Here is a 26,612-nt window from a genome sequence, read left to right as displayed (position 1 = left end):
GGTTTTGGGGTACATCCAGAACTTGAGTAAAAATGTGGACATTAAAATTATGTTATGTGGTTATCTGAGGGGAGGAGACGTGGGGGTGTTACCATGCATGTGATTGGTCAATTTCATCCTCCCCCTGGGAGTGTCCTGTGTGTACCCTTTCCTAATAAAAAGCAGGCTGGGTGTTCCAGTCCTGAGTTCTTCTTGACCCTTCAAAACGTAGCCTTGTCTCGTTATTGGAGGCAATTGCTGTATCACACTGGGGATTGCTATGCACTGCATATTCCCCTGAGCTTTCAATCACATAGCTCTTTTAAGAGCTTGTTCCTGTTACGCTCTCCTGGAGGAGAGGTCTTCCCCACACGGTCCTGGAGGACAGAAGCCGATCCAGGGTGGAAAGAAGACGGCGCGGCTCCAGTTAAGCTACGGCGGTTGTGGAGCCTGCGGTGGTTGTGGTGTCGTCTGCAGTGCTTGGAGTCCTCTGAGAGCGCTAGGAGCATCCATCAACGGAGGGTACTCGGTCGGAGTACACGGAGCTCCGTTACACCACCCCTTTACTAGGATAATGCAGGGACTCCTTTGGTCCCTAAAGACCAGGCGATTTCCCTTTTACGGAGATCAAAACATCTTTCCAGTAATATTATGTAGTGGGACTTCATATGGTTCCCCAGCAGCCCCAGTAAGACCTATGGGTTCATTAGAGGAGGAGGGTAGTCCACCAGACTTAAGGGAACCCCTAGTTGCCCCCATAGACACCCCAGTGGGGCCATTAGCTCCACAATTTACTACTCCCATGATACCCAAAGTTGAGAGTGTATACCACGAGAAGAGACAGCCAAGCTCAGGTATCCAATACTGGGAAGAATATAAGCCCTGGACACCCAGTGAACAACTGGCAATAATACAGCAGCTGCCAGATGTTGAAAAGCCCCCCTTAGCTCTAGTCCAGTCTCTATCCACAATTCAAGCTACTTACCAGTGTACTTGGATGGATTTAAAACAGATTGTCATCCTAAAAGCTGGCCCCATTTGGGCTAGAATAATTGCTAAATATACTGATGCACTAGCCTTACCTTTTTGTATCATTTTACCCCACTCCCTCTAGCATGTAAGCTCATTGAGAAGGGCCTTCAACCCCACTGTTCCTGTGTGTCCAACTTGTCTGGTTACAACTACACGTCTGTTCGTCCACCCATTGTAAAGCGCTGCGGAATTTGATGGCGCTATATAAATATCATAATAATAATAACAACAACATGAGGATAGCCTCAGAAGAAGCAACATGCAAACCGATGAATGGTTTAGAACCAAGTCTGCATCTGGAGCATGCTATGTCACTGCAATTAAAGAATGGGCTAAAGTAAATACAGAGGAACTAGCCTATAAATTAGGAGATATAGTACAAGGGAAAGATGAATGTGTGGAAACATTCTTCACCAGACTACAGATGGCTTGGGAGGCATTGGGTTACACTGATATTGTAACCACTTCCACCAGACTGCTTATTAACTGCTTCATGGATTGACTCCACATACCCATAAGGATTGGTCTCCAAAAAGCTAGACCTGAGTGGAGAAGTTTAACCTATGGTGATCTGGTAAAGGTGGCTATGGGAGTGGAAGCCAATCTAAATACTAGAAAGAGGAGCACACCTCTAATGGCTGTATCTATCCCTAGAGCTGGTGGAGACAGAAGGCAGGTAAACTGCTGGAATTGTGTCAGGAAAGGACACATTAAATGTAACTGCAAGTGTCCTCCTAAAAATAGAGACCCCCAGGATTCTAATGATAACTCCCATGACAGCCAACCACCTCCACCCCCCCCCCCCAATAGAAAATTGGCAAACCAGTGTCCCAACATACTATCAATATCCCTGACTCTGCAGGACCCTCACCTATTATCACTGTTACACTGCCCAGGGACCAAATAGTCCCTTTCCTGTTGGACACTGCCGCTGCTAAATCAATGTTACAGGAAAAATGTGTTCCTGTATGAGAAATCTAATGATGTATTATGTCAGGATATTTATATCGGCAGACATTTTGTGCTAAGATAGAAATTAAAAGTGTAAATTGCCTGAGTCACTCAGAACAGAGCGGACTCCATTTTGGATCTTCAGGCTAACAAAGACACATAATTTCTTCTTGCTTTCAGTAACACTAGCCACTAGCCTGAGCTAAGGAATGCGTTATGTAAACAAGCCAAGTGATAAGCAATCAAGCAGGGGGATGGAATGCTCTGCTTAAATGTTAATAGAATAGAAATAATTTTAAACACAGACACTAGTGACAGAGAAGACTAAGTAATTAATTTTACTTTCTACATTTTACAAGGTCCCGTTGTAAGTAAGAGGTGAAATTGAGTTTAGAACTGTCAATTTTAGAAATTACGATCAAAGTTGTTGCCACAAAGACTGAGGCAAACGCTTTGAACTGACAACAAATTTAAGTTATGGTAGTAATTTTAGATAAGCCAAATGACGTCAAAATCGTCATCAGGAAAAGTTAACTCTTTCCTGGATAGGAAAGTTTAATTAGGCAATTGCACCCTCTATGGACGAACAATTTAAATTGCAATCTGCAGGTTGACCACACCTTCAGTATCCTATTGGTTCTACCAACTAATGACGTACAGATATTCTGGCCCTTTAAAAAGTTAGGACAAAGGGAAGAGAAGGTTAGTTTGGGCTTTTCAGATTCGGACATTCAGAAAGATCCAGGACAGATATTCACTTTGGGACTAACACTCAAACTCTCTTGGACACAACTCAAGAAACACTCCTTGACACTTAGAATTTTACTCTTACTTTCTAACCAACATCACTTTTCTCTATTACTTACACACCTCCATACAACCAATCATACTCGCATTCAAGTTCCTGGGACTACATACTCATCTACTTAACTGGTAATTATGCTGGTTTTATTTAATTAATCTAAATTAATTAAAATATAATAGCATGATATATGAATCGATAAATCACGGTCAGATTTCAATATTTAGAAATCTTAGTTAACTAAAGAATATATAGTTATAAACATTCCATTCTGCAGGTGGAATCAAGAATTAATATATATTAATGTGATATTATCACGTGTTAGCATACCACTGTTTTTATCCAGGTGTATTGATTTGCTCTAAAATAAGATAAGATATCTTTTTAGGCAAATAAAAATTCGGCTTATAGAATCTGGTAGATTATTCTTATTGGATGGTTCCAGGAAATGATTAATGAACTGGTTTGAATGTTATTTTAATTGAAAATTACATGAGAATAGGATATTATATGAGTAGGAGGATTTAGCCAGCATTGAAAGGGTTACTCAGTTGATCTAACGGTTAGCCAAGGTTTTACGACTTTTCGCTGTGCGAAGTTTAGCTTTCTGTCTGTGAAGTACCCATAAATCTTGTCTTGACAGTTGATGCTGTAGCTTTGTAATGTCTAGCCATTATATTGCGTACTTATGTTACACTAAATATTCACTGATTAAGATCATGCATGCTGCCTAATATTATTATTATTTTATTTGTCACAATAAATTATATCTATTTTTATAAGCAATTGTGATAACGATCTCTAAGATCTAAGAGAATTGAAGTAGTGGGCAATTCTCAACTGTATAATATTATTATCCCATAATTATCCCCACAATTATGTGTAGGGGTGGATGGTATCGAAAATTACATTCCCCTTACCCACAAACTGAAATTGAAGCTACACGACTCTTCTGCCCTTGTAACAAGGCTACTTGTCAGCCCTGATGCCCCTGCTAATCTACTAGGCAGTGATATATTGTCTGCTCTTAGTGCAAATATCCAGTATAGCCCCACTGGAAAAGTAACATTGTCTGTGCCTTTGGAGGACAAACAAATGAAATCTCTTTCAAATGTTCTGTCAACTCTCACTATGCCCAGCCATGTGGTGCCAGAACCTACCCTTGACTTGTCCTCAGTCCCTGATTCCCTATGGGCTACAGGGAAGACAGATACAGGCAGACTCTCTGTGCCCGCAGTCAAAGTGAATCTCCTGCCCGGAGCCACCCCTCCCTATCAAAAACAATACCCCCTAAGTCCAGCATAGGAAGATGCTATTTCCTAATTGTCCAGACCACCTCCCCTTGTAACACACCATTGTACCCAATTAAGAAGAGGCAACAGAAAGGGAAACCTGTGGTCTACCGTATGGTACATGATTTGAGGGCAATTAATGCTGTAACTAAACTCATTGCCCCTAATGTTCCCAAACCCACACACCTTGTTGGCACAGATTCCACCTTCCTCTAAGGTATTTACTGTTATTGACAAATGCATTTTTCAGTGTCCCCCGGATCCCGACAGTCAGTATTTATTTGCATTTACACATAAACACAAGCAGTACACTTGGAAAGTATTGCCACAGGGCGCACAAAACTCACCCACTATGTACAGCATGCCTATGGCCCCGATTCTTGAAGAGTGGCAAAGGCCAAATAATGTAAATATTGCAGTATATGGATGACCTACTCCTATGTTGCGATAATATGGAGACTTGTATTGTAAACACTCTTTCCTTGCTGAAATTCTTGGCAAAAGCAGGCTGCAAAGCCACAAAAGAGAAACTGCAAGCATGTGTAGAAAAAAGTTATTTTCCTAAGACATTGTATTTCCCATGGCACAAAACAAGAAAATGCTTTCTACACCCTTAAGTTACTGGTAACGTCAGCTCCGGCACTGGGTCTTTCAGATTACAGAAATAATTTTAACCTGTTCTGTACTGAGCAATCAGGTTATGCTACATTTGTACTTACACAGGACCATGGTGGTAAACAAAGACCAATAGCATGCTACTCCACCAGATTGGACCCAGTTGCCAGGGGTGCCCCCTCATGTGTTAGGGCAGTGGCGGCTGTTTTTGTAAATTCACTTTCACCAGATGAGTTAGCTAACGCCCAGGTATTCCATGATTGTGCAGCACTAATAGCACAAGAGACAGCAGGTTTTTCGCATGTAATTGATTCTCCATTATTTAATGCAGATTTAGAGTTTTCTGTAGATAGTTCCAGAATATGCTGATGAGAAGGGTAATTTCCACACTGGATATGCGGTAGTCTCTGCACAGGAGGTAAAAAAAACTGAACCACTCGCTCCTCGCAGGAGGCGGAGCTGAAGGCACTCACTGAAGCGTGTAAAATGGCCTCTGGTAAGATTGCTAATATTTATACAGACTCTCGCTATGCCTTCGGTATAGCCCATGATTTTGGCCCTATATGGCTCGTGATTTTCTCACCTCAGCAGGAACTCCAATCAAGACTTATGGACGCTAAACTGCTACCCACTCAAGTAGGCATCATCAAGGTGGCAGCTCACGTGAAGATCACAGATGAAATCTCAAGAGGAAACCACAAAGCAGATTAAGCTGCCAAGCAAGCAGCAATTCAAGCTCATCCCTCTACAGGTAATACCTTCCTACAAGTTGTTCTTACAGATGACGCCGTTGACTACTGTCACGGCACAGCCCGAGCCAGCTCGCATCCCAGTCAGGTTCTCTACCGTGCTGTCTACCAGGTGGCTTCAGTTTCTGTTTGCATTTTTCTGCTTCCTGACTGAAAGGGTTAATGCTGTAATGGACTCAACTCCCCTCGGTTCTCGATCCCTCGGTCACCATAATCAACGTTGATGGAGAATCATTGTCAGCAAATAACAGACAGACACGAAAAGGTGCTTGACAAGTTCTCAAATGAGTGTATTCCAGAGCTAGCTTTTATACATAGTTTGCTTACATTAGCCATGAGATATGCCATACAGTACAGACTATAAGATTTATTACTTCCTTATATTACATGTTATTCTGACAATGGAAAGATAAGCTTTTGAATACGTCTGGGGAAGAATATCCTGAAATCGGAATGGGCAAGACATCCTGAGATTTAGCATTGTCTTACATCCTATAGAAGAAATACCTTAGTCTGTCACAGTCAGCATATTATGTCGTATATTGAGTTTAACTATTTCATATCCTTTCAGTCAGCAATAATAATTATAAACCTTATAAAAGCATAAAAGACATATGAACAAGTTAACTATTTCATATTCCTTACACTGACCACCTTGCCCTGGGTTAAGCAGCACTGATCCACCTACAGCCCTTTTCCAATTAGGGTCAGCTGCACCTAATTAGCAGGCTGTAAATGCCAGCCCTACCTGAGACCTAGGATCTGGTCATTTTGCCTGTTTGGTGTTTCCTGCCAGATCTTTGATTTGCTACTGACTGATTTCCTGGACTCTGACCTCTGCCTGATTTACCGACTTTGTTACTCCGCTGCCAGCCCTGACTTCTGCTTCTCGCCTGATCCTGCCTTTGGATTTTCCCTTAATCTGAACTGTGTTTTGGATTTTGCCTGCTTCCTGTGCCATCTCCTGCAACTGGGCTCCAACTCCTGGTAAACTGTTCTATAAGTCCCCTGATGACTGTTACAACTACAATATAGTGTTGAGCTTGCAAAGACAGGCAAGCAAGGAAGAACATGGCCTCTGGAGGAAACAAGATGAGAACCTGATGATGACAGAATGTTGAGCTTGCAAAGACAGGCAAGCAAGGAAGAACATGGCCTCTGGAGGAAACAAGATGCAGAACCTGATGATGACAGAATGTTGAGCTTGCAAAGACAGGCAAGCAAGGAAGAACATGGCCTCTGGAGGAAACAAGATGCAGAACCTGATGATGACAGAATGTGGTAAAAGACTGTTTGCCACGAGTATTGTACAATATGATGGCCCAGATTGCCCATGGACCTACACATCTATCCAAGATGCACATGAACCGCATAGTAAACACCCATTGGGTAGCACCCGGATTTACTGTTGTAGCAGCTAAACACACCCAAGCTTGCATGATTTGTACTAGAAACAATCCAGGACATGCTGTCAAAACACCAAGGCCACTTTACCAGTTTCAAAGACTGCAGATAGACTATATTCAACTGCCTAAGGTAGGAGTGTATGAATATGTGTTGGCGTGCATTGATCTCTTTTCAGGTTGGCCTGAGGCCTACCCAGTGTCAAAAGCCACAGCGAAGGTCACAGCAAGTAAGCTTCTGAAGGAACTGGTATGTAGATATGGAGTACCTGAAGTGATTGAAAGTGACAGAGGTAGCCATTTCACTGGGGAAATAATGCAAGAAATTATGAAAGCCTTAGGGATCAGTCAGGCCTTCCACAGCCCCTATCATTCCCTTAAAGAACAAGATTGCAAAAGCCATGCAGGACACAGGGAAGCCCTGGACTGAATGCCTTCCCCTAGCACTCTTTTTCTATGAGATTCACCCCCAATTCCAGACATGGCCTATCCCCTTTTGAGATACTGTTTAGATGTCCCCTAAATACAGGCCTCTATTTTTCCCCAGACCCTCCAGATGCAGCATGGTAGTATGACTGCCTATGTACAGGCCCTACACCAAGGATCAGGGTGCATAAACAAGTCTTTGATTCTATTCCAGACTCTGATTCTGCAACTCACAAACTGCAGCCTGGTGATTGGGTGGTGATAAAGAGGCATGTGAGGAAAGGACTTGAACCACGCTTTGACGGTCCATTCCAATTGCTCTTGACTACGGCTACCTCAGTGAAGTTAGAAGGAAAAATCACATGGATACACGCCAGTCACTGTAAACAAGTCACTCCAACTGATCCACCGACATGAAGCTGTTCTTATCCTTTACCATTGTATGCTCTGTTCAGATATGCTACTCTGAGAACAGAAGATAATAATGCATGACAGGGAAATTAAGGAAAATTGTTTCATACTTACCGTAATTTTCTTTTCCTGATCATTATTCATGGCAGCATTTACTCATGGGTTAGCTCCTCCCCTCACAGCAGAAAGGACAGGAAACAGAACTCTGAAACTGGTATAAATAGATCCTCCCCCTTCCCATCAGGCAGTCTTTGTAACTAGCTTCACAACTCTTATAGTATATGGGTGGGAACGTAATGCTGCCATGAATAATGATCAGGAAAAGAAAATTACGGTAAGTATGAAACAATTTTCCTTATTCCTGATCAATCATGGCAGCATTTACTCATGGGGATTACCCAAGCAGTATACATATCGAGGGAGGGACAGAGTTCAAAACAGCTAATAGCTATAAAAACCATTATTGAGCTGCATAAACCTTAGAAGACTTTTAAAAAAAGTCAAACAAGCAATCAATAGGATATTGCCAAAAAATCTGCTCAGAAAAGTCAATTTACCCTCGAGGCTGCAAGGTCAGCAACCTCCTGGCATTCAAATGTCTGAAATATCCTGAATAAACATAGAGCCAAATAGGTTTTAAGGCCATGATAGCCTAGTCTAGAGAACCTCCATGAAACCCAGACACGGTCTAGAAATTATAGATCTATTATGTCAACAAGAAAGGATAATGTCCTTCTCTGATATAAATTTAAAACCAAATGGATGGCATCATCAAATCAGAACCTTGACAAACCGTTAACTTCCAGAAATCATACTGGAACAATCAGACACTGTTGGATGAGAACAGTCACACCATGATATTTAACGTGGGAGAATTACACTACTTTCTGGATGTTTTTATCAAAGGCAATTCACATTGCGTCCTCTTGCCTAGTGAACTACTTACCTGTAGATACAGGAAACAAATCAATATCTGCCTGTCAGAAAGAGGCAGAGCCTAGTAGAGAAATAAGAGCCGGTTATGAAAAACACTGCAACAATGAATATAAATTGCAAAATCAGACTCACAACAATACTACACACCGTGGATGAATTGATACAGTAATGATCAGTTACAGGAGAGGTATAAACCAATAACATTACTAGGCAAAGGCAAAAAGAATCATATACAGATTAGTTGAGGAAAAAAGGAATATCGGTATGAACCGTAGAATTTGTGGTAACTACTAAATTATAAGTAGGCAATGTAGGCCAACCACATCAGTACCTACATTCAAAGATAAACATATTGTTGTAAATAGTAGAGATTATGCCAAAGAGCATAATCAAATTTATTAGAGACTGTTGTGCAACCTGAGTAGGAGATATGCAATAGGCACATGATACATTGTGGCAACAGACATAATAAGCAGGATAGTAGAAGATATTCAGTTATCCTTATGAGAACCAACAATCGCACACTTACTCTTTCCTTATCTTCAGATAGTGATGAAGTACTTATGGCAAAGCCTATGGTGATAATAAGCAGTTGGTTTTATCTGCAAGATATCAACACCAAACCAAGCATATAATCCACAAGTATTAAATCAATGCAATGTTAGAAGTGACCATAACTTATACCGATCTAGGTACAGAGACCATGTAAAAATCAGTCAAATGTTTGTCATCAGCAAGCTGCATTACCTTATAATATGCAGGATGAATCAACCACTTAAAGTCACACATTGGTTGCAAATTCCAGATATAAAGGACACCTAGAAGAATCCCCATGGATATCAGAAGAGAGGTCCATAATGGAACTACGTGTTCAGGGATTTCCTCTATTGTTCTGGTAGCAGGTGAATTTAATCTGAAATAGTGAGCCTGGTAGAATGGTCTAGGAACTGGAAAGACCTTCCAATGTCAATTAAAATACTTGCAATACTCAGTATCAAAGTCCCCTGGAGCATATGAGCCTAAAAGAATACCTTTTATTGCAGAAAGGAAATTATAATGTTCCCCTTCACAACAGGGGAATCTGTGAGAAAATTCTGAACATTAACTCCTTAAGAATCAAAAGCATGCCACCCCTGACATATACTTAAGGGATTGCCAAACATTCAGGTCCCCAAGTAATAAAGGAGAATACTGAATAAAATGTATAAACCAGACCAGGAGAATTTTTCAGAGTAGGTGAAAGAAAAGGCCAATATTAACAGCTTTTAAATTAGATTTAAGAAAGAAAAGAAATATACCAGAGAAAACAGTCAGGTAATTGTTTCAGAGTTACCTACTTATGAGATCAATTAATAGCCCAATTTGTGCTCCTGCAACCAGCATGATCTACTAAGCTGTGCAACAGTAATCAGCATATATCTAAAGGTTAACCCTGCCACCAAACTTAACAAAAAAAAAATCCTATCTTGATCAGAGAGGAGATGATACCTGGCAATAGAAACACTTTTGTAGAATGGTCTCATGTATACATAGGTGTGTACACAAAAAAAACCCAAAAAAAAACCAAACCACATCAATAATGTTAAACATTACCATGCTCCATTTTGGAAATCAGATCTCCTTCTCTCCTGGAAGAGGCACTCAGACAGGTTCAGAAACACCTGCAATCTATCTGAAGTGGTAAACTGTGTTAATTGCATATCCTGAAACACCTGTGGGAGAGGGAATCTAATACAAAACCAAAAGCAGTATGTTCCCTTATTTACTTCATTTAAAAACTGAAATGGAAAATCCACAGTAGGCAATAGTTACTTACCCAGTACAATTGTTTTTGCTAGAATTGGGCTGTATTATATCTCTGCTCAAAACAGACCTTAGATCATTTGTATTGTTAGATCTACCAAGGCTGTGTATAAATTGGTTATATATTAATACCAACCTGCATACAGAATATAGGAATCACATACATTGTGGATGTTTCTAACAGCACCTTATGCACAGAGATTTCGTCACATATACTGAGTCTGAATAAACAGTAATCATACATAGCGTACCTCTGCTATATACAGTGACACTATGCCTGCACACATAGTAGGATTATATGAGTGAGCTAAATTGCGGCTGTGTTTTAACAGAGCTTCATGCACATATTATTCCTCACTCATATACGGAGGTTGTGATTGTGACTAACAACCACACATAGAACTTGTATTAGATTGGATTCATATAGAGGATGTGTCTCATTCACCTATATTGTGTTTCCACTAATACATCAAGCATATAGTGAACAGATACACGAAGCAATGTCTCTAACTTACACATAAAGCATGTAGAGTACATATACTGAGGCTGTGTATTCACAGCAGCACAGAGCATATAGAGAACACAAACTGAGGCAGAGTCTTCAGATCAACTCATACATACACAACATAGTGGATACATATACTGAGGCTGTGTCCTCATAGAATTCATACATAAAGCATGTATTGCATACATATACTGAGGTAGCGACCTCATTGCAACTCATACATAGAGCCTATAGTGGATACCTATACTGAGGTGATGTCCTCTTAACTCATACATACAGCATATAGTGGATACTTATACTGAGGCAGTGTTCACACAGTAACTCTTACATAGAGCATATAGCGGACACATATACTGAGGCCGTGTCCTCATAGTAACTCATACATAGAGCATATACTGGACACACACTGCGGCAGAGTCTTCAGACCAATTCATACATAAAGCATATATTGGAAACATAATGATGCTGTAACAGAAACCAGTTCGTGTACAGATACTGAGACCCAGTGGTCTCCTGTGCAGTATATTCTTCCACTGTCTGCAAAAGCCTGCTTATTTGCAATAATGCACAGATAACAGCAATCAATGCCACATGCCTTGATAGAAACAAGTGTGTGTATGGACTTAGATTTTTAAAACCGGTCATATATATGTGTGTACTTCAATCAGTTATCCAGGAAAGTTCTTACCTTGGATATTTCTCTGTCTTCAGGACTGTGGAATTCCAGCAGACTTTATACAGCCAGGATATCCATTATCAGCACTCTTTTTTCACAATGCCTCATTGCATTATCAGCACTCTTTTTTCACAATGCCTCATTGCATTATCAGCACTCTTTTGCACAATGCCTCCTTGCATTATCAGCACTCTTTTGCACCAAGCATTCTTTCATGTATAAACTTACCTAAATGCTCACCACACAAACCTCCTAAATGTGACCTATTTGTTAGAAGGAAGCCTAATGTAAGCAGCTGGGAGGGACTGAAAGAACAGAGACCCAGGTGCCTATACTAGTTTTAATCTAAATTGCTAATGCACTTACCTGAACAGTTGCAGGCCTGTGTTTCAGTGGCAAAATGGGGATTTGAACAACTGACAGCCTAAACTGTTTAAACTATAGGCTTCCATCTGTACCCCATAAGCCTTTCATCATCACCAGTGGAAGAAGGTTTAACCAAACCCCAGACAAGGTGGAATACATAGAATATGTATACCCAGGTAGTCACCTTATGGAAGTGCTGTATATTGGGTCTTCAGGGATAAAGGCTTAGACTCGGCTGGCCTTATGTATGCAGTGGACCGCTGTCATCCCCTCAGGGAGAGAGATAGGTTAGACTCCTGATACTCAAGGAGGTACCCAGGCTGGCAACTCTTACCGATGTGCTGTTTGCTGGGTCTTCAGGGATAAAGGCTTAGACTCGGCTGGGCCTCATGTATGCAGTGGACTACTGTCATCACTTCAGAGAGAGATAGGACAGACCCCTGGTTGCTGAAGTAGGAACCCAGGCTGGCAACCTTTACAGATGTGCTGTTTGCTGGGTCCTCAGGGATAAGAGGCTGAACCCTGGCCTGGCTTCATGTAGGCAGTATATCACATTCATCCCCTGAGGGGGTACCCAAGCTGGCCTGTTGCTGGGACTCCAGGGATAAGAGGCTGAACCCTGGCATGCAGTGGACCATTTTCATCCCCTGAGGGAGAGGTTGGGTCCGACCCCCGGTCACTAAAGGGGGTACCCAGTCTAGCCACTTTTACAATAGTGCGTTGCTGGGTCTTCAGGGCTTAGAGGCTGAACCCCGGCAGGGCTTCAAAAATATTGCCTGGTGAGCATAAAAGAAAAAACTAGGCCTGCATAAGCAGACTCCTTCCAAACTGCTGTGAAGGACAGGAAAAAAGACTGCCTGATGGGAAGGGGGAGGATCTATTTATACCAGTTTCAGAGTTCTGTTTCCTGTCCTTTCTGCTGTGAGGGGAGGAGCTAACCCATGAGTAAATGCTGCCATGATTGATCAGGAAATATGGTTACAGATAGCAAAGGCTTTTAATTTAACCTCCATTTGCCTCAACCCTCTCCTCAGTACTGAAAACGCCATAGAATCTTGTCTTATAGCTGTCCCTACCCCCATCTCACTGTTGAGAAGGTTCCTACATACCCATAGACCCCATAAATCTCTACAACTATATTCTTATGCTTTCAACCCACTGGTAGGCAAGCCTCCCCTAGCCCTGAAGACAATTAATGTGACAGACGCTGAACTATTTTTTTTCATGTAATTGTTCAAGAGACCCTAATACTGAATCCCTGTTTTGCCCCACATGGTGGAAAAATACCACAAATTGTAGAGCCCTGAGCACCACTATGAATTGTACCAAAACTCACCAAGTTATGAGTTACCAGTACAATGTCTATCTTCCTAAAGGATGGACTTTCTTCTGTGGAAATATTACTTATGCTTATGTCCCAGGTAACATTACAGGAGGTCCCTGTGCAATCTCACACCTAACCATGACCATGTTTTCCAAATGTGACCTGATCCCTGAAACCACCCAGCTACACAAACTGCTGAGAGACAGGAGAGATGTTAAAAACACCCTTACTGCAGATTGTAAACCTGAAATCACTCTCTTATCTAGAGACAAATACTTTGCCCTAGCGTACTCTTTGGTAGGAGTCCCAGGCTTAGCACTGTATAATACCCGAGTAATTAATGCTGTAGCCTGTTCCCTTGCAAAGGGTTTAAATGCCACTTCCCAGGCCCATAAGTATATGGACACCCAGGCAAATAAGAAGGCAATCCTTGAGAATAGAGCAGCCATTGACTACTTACTAATGAAACATGACTTAGGCTGTGAAGCTATTGAAGGTATGTGCTGTTTTAACCTATCTGACCATGGCACTGTGATCCATAAACCTATAAAAGATTTACATGACTTAGTACAGGTTATCAAACAGGATACTGGCCTCTTTGGGGATTGGACATGTGGGATAGGAACATGGTTGACTTTACTAATTAAGAAAATTTTGTACTTTTTGCTATTAGCTGTATTTGTCATATGGCCATTTTTCTAACCTTTAGAATTTTCTCATGTCTACTAACCTCTCTATATAAAAACAAACCTACTGTTGGTCGTACTTTAACTTACATCCCACCTCCGACTTCGGAAGGGTTTTACGATGTGACCTCGCCTAAAAAAATGAAGGAACTCTCTTCCGCTGATTCTGGTGGTCTCTCAGTCCAAGGGAACCGTGGTGAAGAAATAAATGAAAGTCCCACAGGCTTTGCCTAGCAGGCCTGGAAATACCTTGGACATTTGGGTGACCCTTTATCAATTTATCTTGATTCCAAGGCTCAAGCTTATAGGTGTCATATAATGATATCCTATATTAAAATTGGCTAACTTGGACTCATGAAATGCTTGATGCTTAAAACGACACTTAAGACCATATATGTCTAGTTCCGGGAGCAGATAGCCCCCACCTGAGATGTCTCTTCTCTAATCTTTGTGTTCTTTCTCTTTCTCTGAACTTATTTGTTATATGCACATGACGTTCATCCCTATGTCTTATCTGTACTCCTTTTACTCCCTTCCTACTACTGTCCTATGAGTATTTGCACATAAGCACTTACTTTTTAATGTATAAAACCCAGCTGACGAATAAAACGGCAGAGGCCTATTTTGAATATCAACAGGTGTCTGGTGTATAATTTGCGCTCCTACAAGTGCTCTTGTAATAACAATTTGGGCTTCTTTTGAATATAACAAAGATCATTACAGTGGAACCTCGGTTTACGAATTTAATACGTTCTCCGGGACGTTTCGTATTGCGAAAAATTCATAGGAATGCATTGAAAACCAATTAATGCATTCCGGAGGTGAGTAAAAAGTCAAATAAAGTATTTTATCTGTTCAAAACTCTTTATAAAGTGCACTTTAAAGGCATAAATACTGTACATGGACATGATTAATCAAGCAATAACATTTCAAACATCCAACTTCATGTTTTAAAACATCACACATCAACTTTTAAAACATGGCAGACTGTTGGTAACATGGTACAGTACACTTCAACTGTACATAAATCACACGTCAACAGGGAAAACATGGAAAATTGCAAAACAATTCAACACTTTTTGGAAGATGAGGAGGACGAGGGCAATTGGGCAGCACTAACACAAGCAGGTTCTTCTTCATGTCTAGGCTGTTTTTGTAGGAACCTTTCCATTGTCTGCTGCCTCTCGCGCCTTTTAAGCATCCCTCGGAAAGGGGACATGATGTCTGTGTCAAAACTGCTCACAAGTCTGTGGGCTAGAGCCTTATCTGGGTTGTGCTGCTGTACAAAAGTCTGTAGGTTTACCCACATTTGGCATGCCTCCTTGAGTTCCGTGGAAGAGAGCTGTTCCTCACTCATTTCCTCCTCCTCCTCAAATGTGATCTGCTCCTCCATCGCCTCCTTCTGCAATTCCACCAGCTCCTCGGTGGTTAGGTCACGGTCGTGTTCCTCCACCAGCTCGTAGACATCCTCCTCAGTCACCTCCAGGCCCATGGTCCTCCCCAAGGAAACAATTTCCTCCAACACTGAAGACTCTGGTGCAGGTGCAGAAGCACTGGAGGCAGGTTTTACAACACAGTCTGGCTGACCCCGGCCCAGGCAGTGGTGATAATCTGCAGACAGCTCACAATGTCAAAATGCTCTCTCCAAAATTCATGGAGGGTGAGGCTTGAGCGATCTGTCATCTCAAAGCATCGCCGGAAAAGCTCCCTTGTGTAGAGTTTTTTAAAATTGGAGATGACCTGCTGGTCCATTGGCTCGAGTAGTGGGGTGGTGTTAGGCGGAAGGAACATGACCTTGATGAAATTAAAGTCCTCCAGCAAGTCTTCCTCGAGGCCTGGAGGATGGGCAGGAGCATTGTCCATGAGCACCATGGCCTTGAGTGGAAGGTCATTGTCCACAAGGTACTTCTTCAGAGCAGGACCAAAAACCGCATTGACCCACTTCACAAACAAGAGGCGTGTGACCCAAGCTTTTGGGTTAGACTGCCACAAAATGCTCAACTGCTCCTTGTTCACCTTGTGTTTCTTGAAGGCCCGTGGGTTCTCTGAATGGTAGACAAGCAGGGGCTTGATCTTAAGGTCCCCACTGGCGTTGGCGCAGAACAGGAGGGTGAGACGGTCCTTCATCAGCTTGTGGCCAGGCAATGAGGTCTCCTCTTCTGTGATGAAGGTACGCTTTGGCATCCTCTTCCAGAAGAGTCCAGTCTTGTCGCAGTTGAAGATTTGCTGAGGAAGGTAGCCCTCTGAAACTATGACCTCCAGGAACTCCGTAGCAAATTCCTCAGCTGCAGCAACATCGGAACGTGCAGCCTCTCCATGCCTGACCACACTGTGGATGCCAGATCTGGTCTTGAACCTTTCAAACCACCCCCTGCTGGCCTTGAAGCCTTCTGCATCTGCTGATGTTCCTGGCTGTTGTTTGAGGAGGTCAGCGTGCAAGGCCTTGGCTTTTTTGCAGATGATTGCCTTGGTCACTGAGTCGCCTGCACGCTGCTTCTGTTCAATCCAGAGCAGGAGCAACTTCTCGACCTCCTCCAGAACAGGTGGCCGTTGCTTGGAGACCCTGGTGACTCCCTTGGCTGCATCTCTCCCAGTAATCTTCTCTTTCATTTTTAGGATTGTACCGATAATGGATGCACTCCTTCCATACTCTTTGGCAAGGTCAGTCAATCGCATTCCTCCTTCATGCTTCCTGATGATTTCTTTCTTGTCCTCAAGCAGAATCATCTCCTTCTTCCTCTTCCTAGCTTCCGCTGCTTTCTTGGGTGCCATGACACCACCGTCACTAAGTATGCAAAAAATAAATAAATGCTTTACACCCACATGAGCTGGCATGGAAAACAACCCCACAATGCAAAACACACAGTAAAAGGCATGCACAGCACATGAGCTGGCATGGAAACCATAGTAAAAGCCATGCACAGCACATGAGCTGTAACAGGCATGCACAGCACATGAGCTGTAACAGGCATGCACAGCACATGAGCTGGCATGGAAACCACAGTAAAAGGCATGCACAGCAGATGAGCTGTAACAGGCATGCACAGTACATGAGCTGTAACAGGCATGCAAAGCACATGAGCTGGCATGGAAACCACAGTAAAAGGCATGCACAACAGGTGAGCTGTAACAGGCATGCACAGTACATGAGCTGTAACAGGCATGCAAAGCACATGAGCTGGCATGAAAAGCAACCCCACAATGCAAAACACACAGTAACCGGCATGCAAAGCACATGAGCTGGCATGAAAAGCAACCCCACAATGCAAAACACACAGTAACAGGCATGCAAAGCACATGAGCTGGCATGAAAAGCAACCCCACAATGCAACACACACAGTAACAGGCATGCACAGCACATGAGCTGGCATGGAAAGCAAACCCACAATGCAAAACACACAGTAACAGTCATGCACAGCACATGAGCTGGCATGGAAATCACCCCCAAAATGCAGAACACACAGTAAAAGGCATGCTAACAACTAAGCTCAGCTCCCTACCTTTCCACTTCTTGAGATGCACCAAAAAGGCTCCAAAACCTGCTGCAAATGGCTCCGAAAGGCTCCACAACTTGCTGCAAATGGTTTCACAACTTGCTGCAAATGGCTTCAAAAGGTTCCACAACTTGCTGCAAATTGCTCCAAAAGGATCCACAACTTGCTGCAAATGGCTCCAAAACCTCTCCAACACCTACACACTCACGTGCTACCCACACTTCAGTATGCAGGGGGCGGAGCTATAAACCGGGACACTTGTTTCGTATTGCGAAAAAAAATCGTAAACAGAGGCATTTTTTTTCATGAATTTTCATTCGTAAACCGAATTTTTCGTTTACCGAGGCGTTCGTTAACCGAGGTTCCACTGTATTTGGATCTATATCACTGTATAACTTGTATAAAAGACCAGTGTGTGCCATTAAACTTGCTGTTCCTGGTTTACCTTCAAATCTGAAAGGGCTGGAAGGTGTATATGGTCTAAGAAGTTGTCAATGTCCGTAAGTGTAGGAACCTTTGTCCCATCATCTTCCTTGAGATTATACAGTTTATGATAATAGTCCGAGAATTAATTTACTATTTGCTGCGGATCAATGATTTTCTGACCAATCCTGGAGGCGGTTGATCTTTGTTTGAGCTGTGAAGCTAGTTTAGCTCCCGCTCTGTTTCCAGAGGCGAAGTATTTGTGTTTATGTGTTTGTAGTAGATATGTGGTTTTAGCCAATTAAAAATTTCGTAGTTTGGTGTGGGCTTGTAGTAGGGCAGTCTGTGTTGTAGGTGATGGTGATCGTTTGTTCCTGTGGGTTAAGGAAGTTATTTCCGTAATAATTTCTGTGTATGTGGCCTGGCGTGCTTTCTTGGCTTGACTGGCATGCTTTATAAAGCTGCCCCTTATTACCGCTTTGTGTGCAAGCCAGAGATAGTCTGGGAATGTGTCAGGGCGTACATTGTCAGTGAAGTAATTCTGGAGGTCCGTTGTAATGCGGGCCACTATGTCAGGGTCATTCAGTAGAGATTCGTTTAATCTCCAAGAGGTTTTACTACCCATGGGGGATTGTTCAGATATAGTCATCATAATAGGGGCGTGGTCTGACGAGGAAATAATACCTATTTCCGTATCGACCACTTTCTCCAGGGACACAGACTTAAGTAGAAACCTGTCAATTCTAGAGTAGCTATTGTGTGCAGCAGTATAGCATGTGTAGTCTATTTCAGCTGGGTGGTGTAATCTCCAGGGGTCTACAAAGTTATGTGCCTGTAGTGTGCGACAAATGGCGGATGTTTGAGTGTGCCTCTGTTTCGCCGTTGTTGTGATTACCGTTTTTGCGGCGGATGAGTCCTTGTGGATATCAAGAAGGAAATTTGTGTCGCCTCCAAGAATTAACTCTCCGAAGCAATACATTGACAGAAGAGAAAAAACATTAGCCATAAACACTGGTTGGTTTTCATTAGGGCCATAAACAAACATTCATTAGGGTAAACGGTTGATTATTGATGCGACATTGTAATAAGAGGTATCTCCCTTTTTTGTCACCTATCTTACGGATTAATTCAAAGACAACATTCCTATTGATCAGTATTGAGACACCTCTCTTCTTTTTGTGAAAGCATGTATGATAGGCTATTGGGAACCAAGAGGAGTTGAACCTGGGTTGTGCACCCCATTTAAAGTGGGTTTCTTGAAAGAAAGCCACGTGGGCTCCATGCATCTTGGCCTCTTGGAGTGCCAGTCTGCGCTTGTTGGGTGAGTTTAAGCCTTTTGCATTGAGTGATAGGAACTTAAGGGGCATGATAGTTAAGTAGCTGCAATACAGTGTATATCAGTCGCTCTGATTGTAGTCTAAGTTGGAGGAGTTTGGGCAAGTGCGGTGGTTATCGGTGTTGCGGGAAGTCGGCCCAGTCTGGGCAGGTTGGTGCGGGTGGAAGAAGGGAAGTACTATGTACAAAAATCCGTTAGCCTTTAGGGCCTTATGCAAGGGTATGCAGACGGATATATGGTGGCCTACTCTGTAAGCCTTGCGTGGGGGTTGGTGGCAGTGAGATGTAGGTTACAATAAGCAATGGTTATCTTATATGTCAGTGACAATAACAGTAAAAAATATAATAATTAAAAAAAAACAGTTATAAGGAGATTTTTTTTTCTTTTTTGTTTAATGTGAGTCACAGCGCAACATTGAGCGGTGGCTCTACGCCGGTCATGGGCCTATTTCTTATGGCCGCCGCTGTATACTACAAATACGTTAGAACATAAGGTATATATCTATATAACATTCAACTGTAAATATATGCATTTGGTGCTATATAAAACTAGGCACGCCAATTATGTTACGTGTCTGGGCGCACGGCTTGTGAGGATTTAAGAAGCAGGGTCTCTGCGGTCTGGTGGTGTTGTTCTGATCCATGGGATCTGCTGACAGTCTCTCGCTATTTTGCGTGGTGGCGGTAGATCTTGCTTGCGAGTTTCCATCTCTGGGGCGGAGATATTCCAATCTTCCAGGAGCTTTAGGCCTTCCTCCAGCGACATGATGGTTCGGTCAATACCGTTTCTTCTAATAATTCGTTTGGTGGGGAATCCCCATTTATACAGGATATTAGCGTTGCGTAGTGCCGCTGTTATGGGAGCAAATGACCGTCTTTTGAACATGGTGGTCGCAGATAGGTCGATGAAGAGTTTGATGCCTGCATAGTCGCCTGGTAGTGCTGTAGCGAGTCTAGACGTTTGCATTATCTGGTCTTTCACTGTGAAGTAGTGGACTCTGGTAATGACATCTCGTGGCGTGGTCACAGGTAAGTACCTTGGTTTGGGAAGCCTGTGCGTCCTGTCTAGGTGAAGGTCCTCTTTCAGCGTGGGGAGTATAGTTTTAAATAATTTCTGCACGAATTGCGCAAGTTCTTGCGGTTTAATATTTTCAGATATTCCACGGATTCTAATATTATTCCTTCTATCCCGATCTTCATTATCAGCAATCTTTCCTTCTAAGTAGGTAACTTTATTTTCTAGTGCAGCATGGGCTTCTGCAAGGACATTGTGGGCCTCTTGCAGTCCCTCTGTTCGTTCTTCCAGGTGTGCTGTCCTGTCCCCCAGTGTTTGTATGTCTGCTCTTATGTCTGATGCCAGTTTATGGAAGTCAGAGCGCAGATCTGCCTTTAGATTGTTAAGCATGGTGCTAATTGAGGCATCAGTGGCTGGGGCAGGGGCAGTGGTGGGGAAGCTGCTTTGGCTGTCACCTGTATCTGAGTCCCATGCGGGCGATCCCGTTCTGCCGGCGCCATCTTGGATCCGTGCGGGGGCATCATGCTGCGTTTGTTAATGTGTGCATCTATCGTTCTCTGCTTCAGTTTTTTGGCTGATTTGGTAGCCATGGTGGTCTGAGTGTGATATGCGTCGTGGGTGGCTGTGATGAGCGGCCTGATTGCTGCGAAAACACGCTGTAGGACCCACGGCTCGGGGGAGCTCACAGACTATGCGACCGTGTCCATGCGGTCCGTGGCCACGCCCCCGTTTTTTTACATTTTATTATTTAATGTATTTACTTTTTTGTGTGTGTATGTGTGTGTGTCTGTCTGTCTGTGTCTCTCTCCCCATAATAAGTGTATTTTGATATTGATATATAAAAAAAACACTTATTATGGGTTGTGATATGTATATATATTATAAATATTTTTAGCCCGATTGCGTTATTAAAGCGGCACTGTCATGCCGAACTTACCTTTCCTCAATCTCTTCCTCTTCTCCCCCTCTCTCGGGAACTGTTATTCTTTTCTTCCTGTCTTCTTTAGTTTTCTTTAAAATCATAAGACAAAGTAGGGACTCTTTGCCTTATGGAGGATTCCTCCGCTTGACCAGCTCTGACCAGCGGAGGAGCAAAGTGTGCTTCATTTCCGCTGGTCAGAGCAATTTTCCCATAATCCTTACCTTTCCTCGGTGTTCCCGCGATGCTTCCTGTCATTTTAGATGAAACTGACGAATTGCATTCTAACTGAATGAGAACAGTATGTTCGTTTGTTTTAGAACGCAATTCGGCACTTTGTTCGGATCGGAATTTCATTCGAATGAATAAAACTCAGATCCTATTCATTGCTGTGGCTGCATCTTGCAGCCGCTTAGTAGATAACTCCCTAATTCCCACGGTATTAGGGAGCTATCTACTAAAAGGCTGAAAGACCTAAACTGGTCTTTCAGCCAAATTTACTAACACTAAGTAAAAATGACTTAGTATTAGTAAATAATATGCCCCTACTCGCTATACCGCGAGTAGGGGCATGTCTAGTAAGCAGTGAGCAGCCTGTGGCTGCTCACTCTAAAAAAAAACAGAAAACTTATTAGCCCCCACCCCTAAATGACGGGTGGGGGCCCTAAAGTAAAATAAGGGAGGGAGACCTATTGTCCCCCCTGGCCCCCACCCCTGAGTGGTGGGTGGGGGCCATTAATTACAATGTGGGGGGGTAACCTACTGTCCTCCCCCCCGACCCCCACCCCTGGGCGGCAGGTGGGGGCCATAATGGTAATAAGGGCGAGGGGGACCTACTGTCCTCCCCCCTGGCCCCCCCCCTGGGCGGTGGGTGGGGGCCATAATGGTAATAAGAGGGGGGGGACCTACTGTCCTCCCCCCCTGCCCCCACCCCTGCGCGGTGGGTGGGGGCCATACATTACAATGGGGGGGGGACCTACTGTCCTCCCCCCGGCCCTCACCCTGGCACAGTGGGTGGGGGCCATAAATTACAATGGGGGGACACCTACTGTCCTCCCACCCCTGGGCGGCGGCCATAATGGTAATAAGGGGGGGGGACCTACTGTCCTCCTCCCCCCGGCCCTCACCCCTGGGCGGCGGGTGGGGGCCATAATGATAATGGGTGGGGACCTACTGTCCTCCCCCCGCCCCCACCCCTGAACGGCGGGTGGGGGCACTAAGTCAATTCCCCCCTCCGCCCCCCCATCAAGGAGACTAGGGGTCCCCAAGCCCCTAGTCACCCACCCCCCACCCAAATAAAAATGCCTCTACCTACCCCCCCCTCACCCTAAAAAATAGTGAGGGGGGAATAAAATTGCTAACCTGTAAAGTAAAATTAAACTTACCATTAGACGTCTTCTTTTTTCTAAAATCTTCATTTTTCAGCCCCAAAAAAGGCCAAATAAAAAACCATCATACCCGTCGAACTAAAAATAAAATAAAAAACCCGAGCGCAAAAAAAAAACCAGACGGAAAAGAAAAAACCTGAGCGCAAAAAAAATAATCCATCTTCACCCATGGAGGGCTCCGCGCAGACTGAGCTCTGCAGGGCGGGGGAAGGCTTATAAAGCCTTGCCCCGCCCTGCAATTAGGCTAAGAACACTCTGATTGGTGGGTTTAAACCAATCAGAGTGTTCTTTGTCATTTTACAAGCGTGGGAAAGTTCTTTGGAATTTGCCCACGCTTGTAAAATGACACAGAGCACTGTGATTGGATGGATTTCAAGCCATCCAATCACATTGCTCTGTGTCATTTTACAAGCGTGGGAAAGTTCTTTGGAATTTTCCCACGCTTGTAAAATGACACAGAGCACTGTGATTGGATGGCTTGAAATCCATCCAATCACAGTGCTCTGTGTCATTTTACAAGCGTGGGAAAGTTCTTTGGAATTTTCCCACGTTTGTAAAATGACACAGAGCACTGTGATTAGATGGATTTCAAGCCATCCAATCACATTGCTCTGTGTCATTTTACAAGCGTGGGAAAGTTCTTTGGAATTTTCCCACGCTTGTAAAATGACACAGAACACTGTGATTGGATGGCTTGAAATCCATCCAATCACAGTGCTCTGTGTCATTTTACAAGCGTGGGAAAATTCCAAAGAACTTTCCCACGCTTGTAAAATGACAAAGAACACTCTGATTGGCTTAAACCCACCAATCAGAGTGTTCTTAGCCTAATTGCAGGGCGGGGCAAGGCTTTATAAGCCTTCCCCCGCCCTGCGGAGCTCAGTCTGCGCGGAGCCCTCCATGAGTGAAGATGGATTATTTTTTTTGCGCTCGGGTTTTTTCTTTTCCGTCGGGTTTTTTATTTTATTTTTAGTTCGACGGGTATGATGGTTTTTTATTTGACCTTTTTTGGGGCTGAAAAATGAAGATTTTAGAAAAAATAAGAAATCTAATGGTAAGTTTAATTTTACTTTACAGGTTAGCAATTTTATTCCCCCCTCACTATTTTTTAGGGTGAGGGGGGTAGGTAGGGGCATTTTTATTTGGGTGGGGGGTGGGTGACTAGGGGCTTGGGGACCCCTAGTCACCTTAATGGGGGGTGGGGGCGGGGGGAGGACAGTAGGTCCCCCCCATTATCATTATGGCCCCCACCCGCTGCCCAGGGGTGGGGGCCGGGAGGGAGGACAGTAGAGTGAGGGGGGGACCTGGGGGGCTTATGAAGTGGTGGGGAGCACAGCTCCCTGCCGCTTCTGTCTTTACATATTACAAGGAGGGAGCTGCACACCGGTAGCTCCCTCCTTGTAATAAACCGAACAAACAAACGAACACTGATATTCGGTGTTTGTTTGTTCGTTCGTTTGATTTTTTCTATTCATTCTTTCGTCTGTCTGATGAATGAATGAATGAATAGGTGAAATTCCCGTTCGCATGTCCAGGTGTTTCACTGGGCATGTGCGGGAATCTCACAGTCTGTCTAGTGTGGGCAGATGACGTGTCCCTCAGGGACTTCACCTACCCACACAAAGATGGCGGCGCCCTGAATAAAGATTGGGGCAGAAGATAAAGAATAAAAAATAGGTAATGTGGGGGGCTTAGGGGCATTTGGGGGTGACTACGGGGTCGATTGGATGTAGTGGAGGCGGGAGGGGGGTTAAAAAAAAAAAAACGGGATTCGGCATGACAGTGCAGCTTTAAAGGACCACTCTAGTGCCAGGAAAGCATACTCGTTTTCCTGGCACTAGAGTGCCCTCACCCTCAGTGACCCCCTCCCGCCCGGCTCTGGAAAGGGGAAAGGGGTAAAAACTTACCTTTTTCCAGCGCTGGGCGGAGAGATCTCCTCCTGCTCTCCTCCTCCGATCCTCCTCTTCTCCTCCCCGTCGGCTGAATGCGCACGCGCGGCAAGAGCTGCGCGCGCATTCAGCCGGTCACATAGGAAAGCATTCACAATGCTTTCCTATGGACGCTGGTGTGCTCTCACTGTGAAAATCACAGTGAGAAGCACGCAAGCGCCTCTAGCGGCTGTCAATGAGACAGCCACTAGAGGACATAGGGGGAAGGCTTAACCCATTCATAAACATAGCAGTTTCTCTGAAACTGCTATGTTTATGAAAAAATGGGTTAACCCTAGAAGGACCTGGCACCCAGACCACTTCATTAAGCTGAAGTGGTCTGGGTGCCTAGAGTGGTCCTTTAACATAGTTTTCATCTTATGTCACCACCAGGGGGACTGCCTGTCAGTTTAGCAGGCAGTCCTGCCATGTGATCTATCACATGGCCACCGGGGGCCTAAATTGCCAGGGCAGTCCCCCCAAAAGTGGATCGCGCTGGAAGTGATTTCAAAGCCGTCAGGGGTTTCTATGCCGTAACGGCGTTAACGGGTATTTAATACTGTACTGTTTGGAAATCCATTCCTTCATTATTTGGGGTCATTTGGATAAGCTCCAATTAATTCAGAGACAGCTGGCACATTTCATCATCATAATATATTCAACCAATTACATCTTAAATCTTTTTTTTAAAAAAATTCCCACACACCCCGAAATATTTTAGTGAATAGCAGTTACCGTAGTAACCTTGTATGGGAACAAAATACACAACTACCATGTAAACAAAAACAAAAAAATATATATATATAAATAAATGCCAGGAAACCTGCTGTAACAAATCACGGCAGAACGGCAACAAAGTTTAATATGTGAAACCCGCATGGGGAAAGAAATATACCAGTAGAAGATAGTGGGTGACATGCTAAGGGAATAAAGTGAAATATAGGACAATTAAGTTACAAAACAAAAAGAATATAAATAAAATGTATCTGCATCACTTCACCAGTTGGTTTATCCCCTAAACCGTTTACTGTCAGTTATTTGCATGGCAGAGTTATAATGATGTCTCAATCCTTAAATCTGATAATTCTTGGGAAATCCCACATTCTGTAAACCAACATAACACACATTACACTCAGCCAGCAACCGCCCATCTTCCTGTGTTCCCACCTTCACTGCGAGCTGGCAGTGTCTGGGACAACTTATCTCACGTTTCTCTGAGATATATATATACATACATAAATGCTCTTTATTCTCAAGCCATTGCTATTAAGACAATGGTCAATAAGTAACGTCCATCGCTAGCTTGCTATCCCCCATCCTACCGTCAGTATCATTCGAGCTGGAGGTGCTTCCCGCCAAAACCAAGAGTAGAAGCGCCGGCGCCGCCATCTTGGGACCTAAGTGAGCTCGTGGCCCAGTCTGTCAGACAATGACCGTTACACGAGCTGCTGGCTAAGATTTGACACTCTGACTGTCCAGGGTGCTGGCTGAGCGTCATGCTAAAACGCAGTTAACAGCCAAAGTCGGTTATTCACTGTGTGAGTGCCTCTGCACTGCACATTCCACCCTTATGAGTGTCCCATTACAAGTATCCCCCTTTAGAAGACTCCACTTCCCTGAAATGAAGTGTCCATAATGGCCCCGGGTTGTCTTTCCTGTGAGGGTGTCTCTTGCCTATGCTCATCTCATTAAAAATAAAAACACAGAGGTTTGTGGCTATTGCACAATAATATAAGATTCAGATATTTTGTAAACCCCATGTGTGTGTTCTTAGAGAGTACAGACCCATCATGGTTTTCTGGATGTATACCTTTATACACAGTGAGGGACAGCTCATGAAATATAACTGCTCAGGTTAAAAAAAAAAAAAAAGTTTTTAGTCAAGTGGAATGGTGTAGCATGTTAGAGGAACACTACGAGCTCCTTAAAAAACTTAAAAGGACACTCCAGGCACCCAGACCACTTCTGCCCATTAAAATGGTCTGGGTGCCAACTTGTGGTGGAATCTCGGTAAAAATAAATTTAGTAGGCCGAGATTACCACGTGGCATGTGTACGTACATATGCTGACGTATCGATCAGTTGGTTGCACGAGGCAAGATACGATCAGTAGTGTACGGAGCATGTGCAAGAATACAGGATGTAGTATTCCCCT

This window comes from Pelobates fuscus, chromosome 1 (assembly GCF_036172605.1).
Source record: "Pelobates fuscus isolate aPelFus1 chromosome 1, aPelFus1.pri, whole genome shotgun sequence".
Lineage (NCBI taxonomy): Eukaryota > Metazoa > Chordata > Amphibia > Anura > Pelobatidae > Pelobates > Pelobates fuscus.
This window is presented reverse-complemented; position numbering follows the sequence as displayed.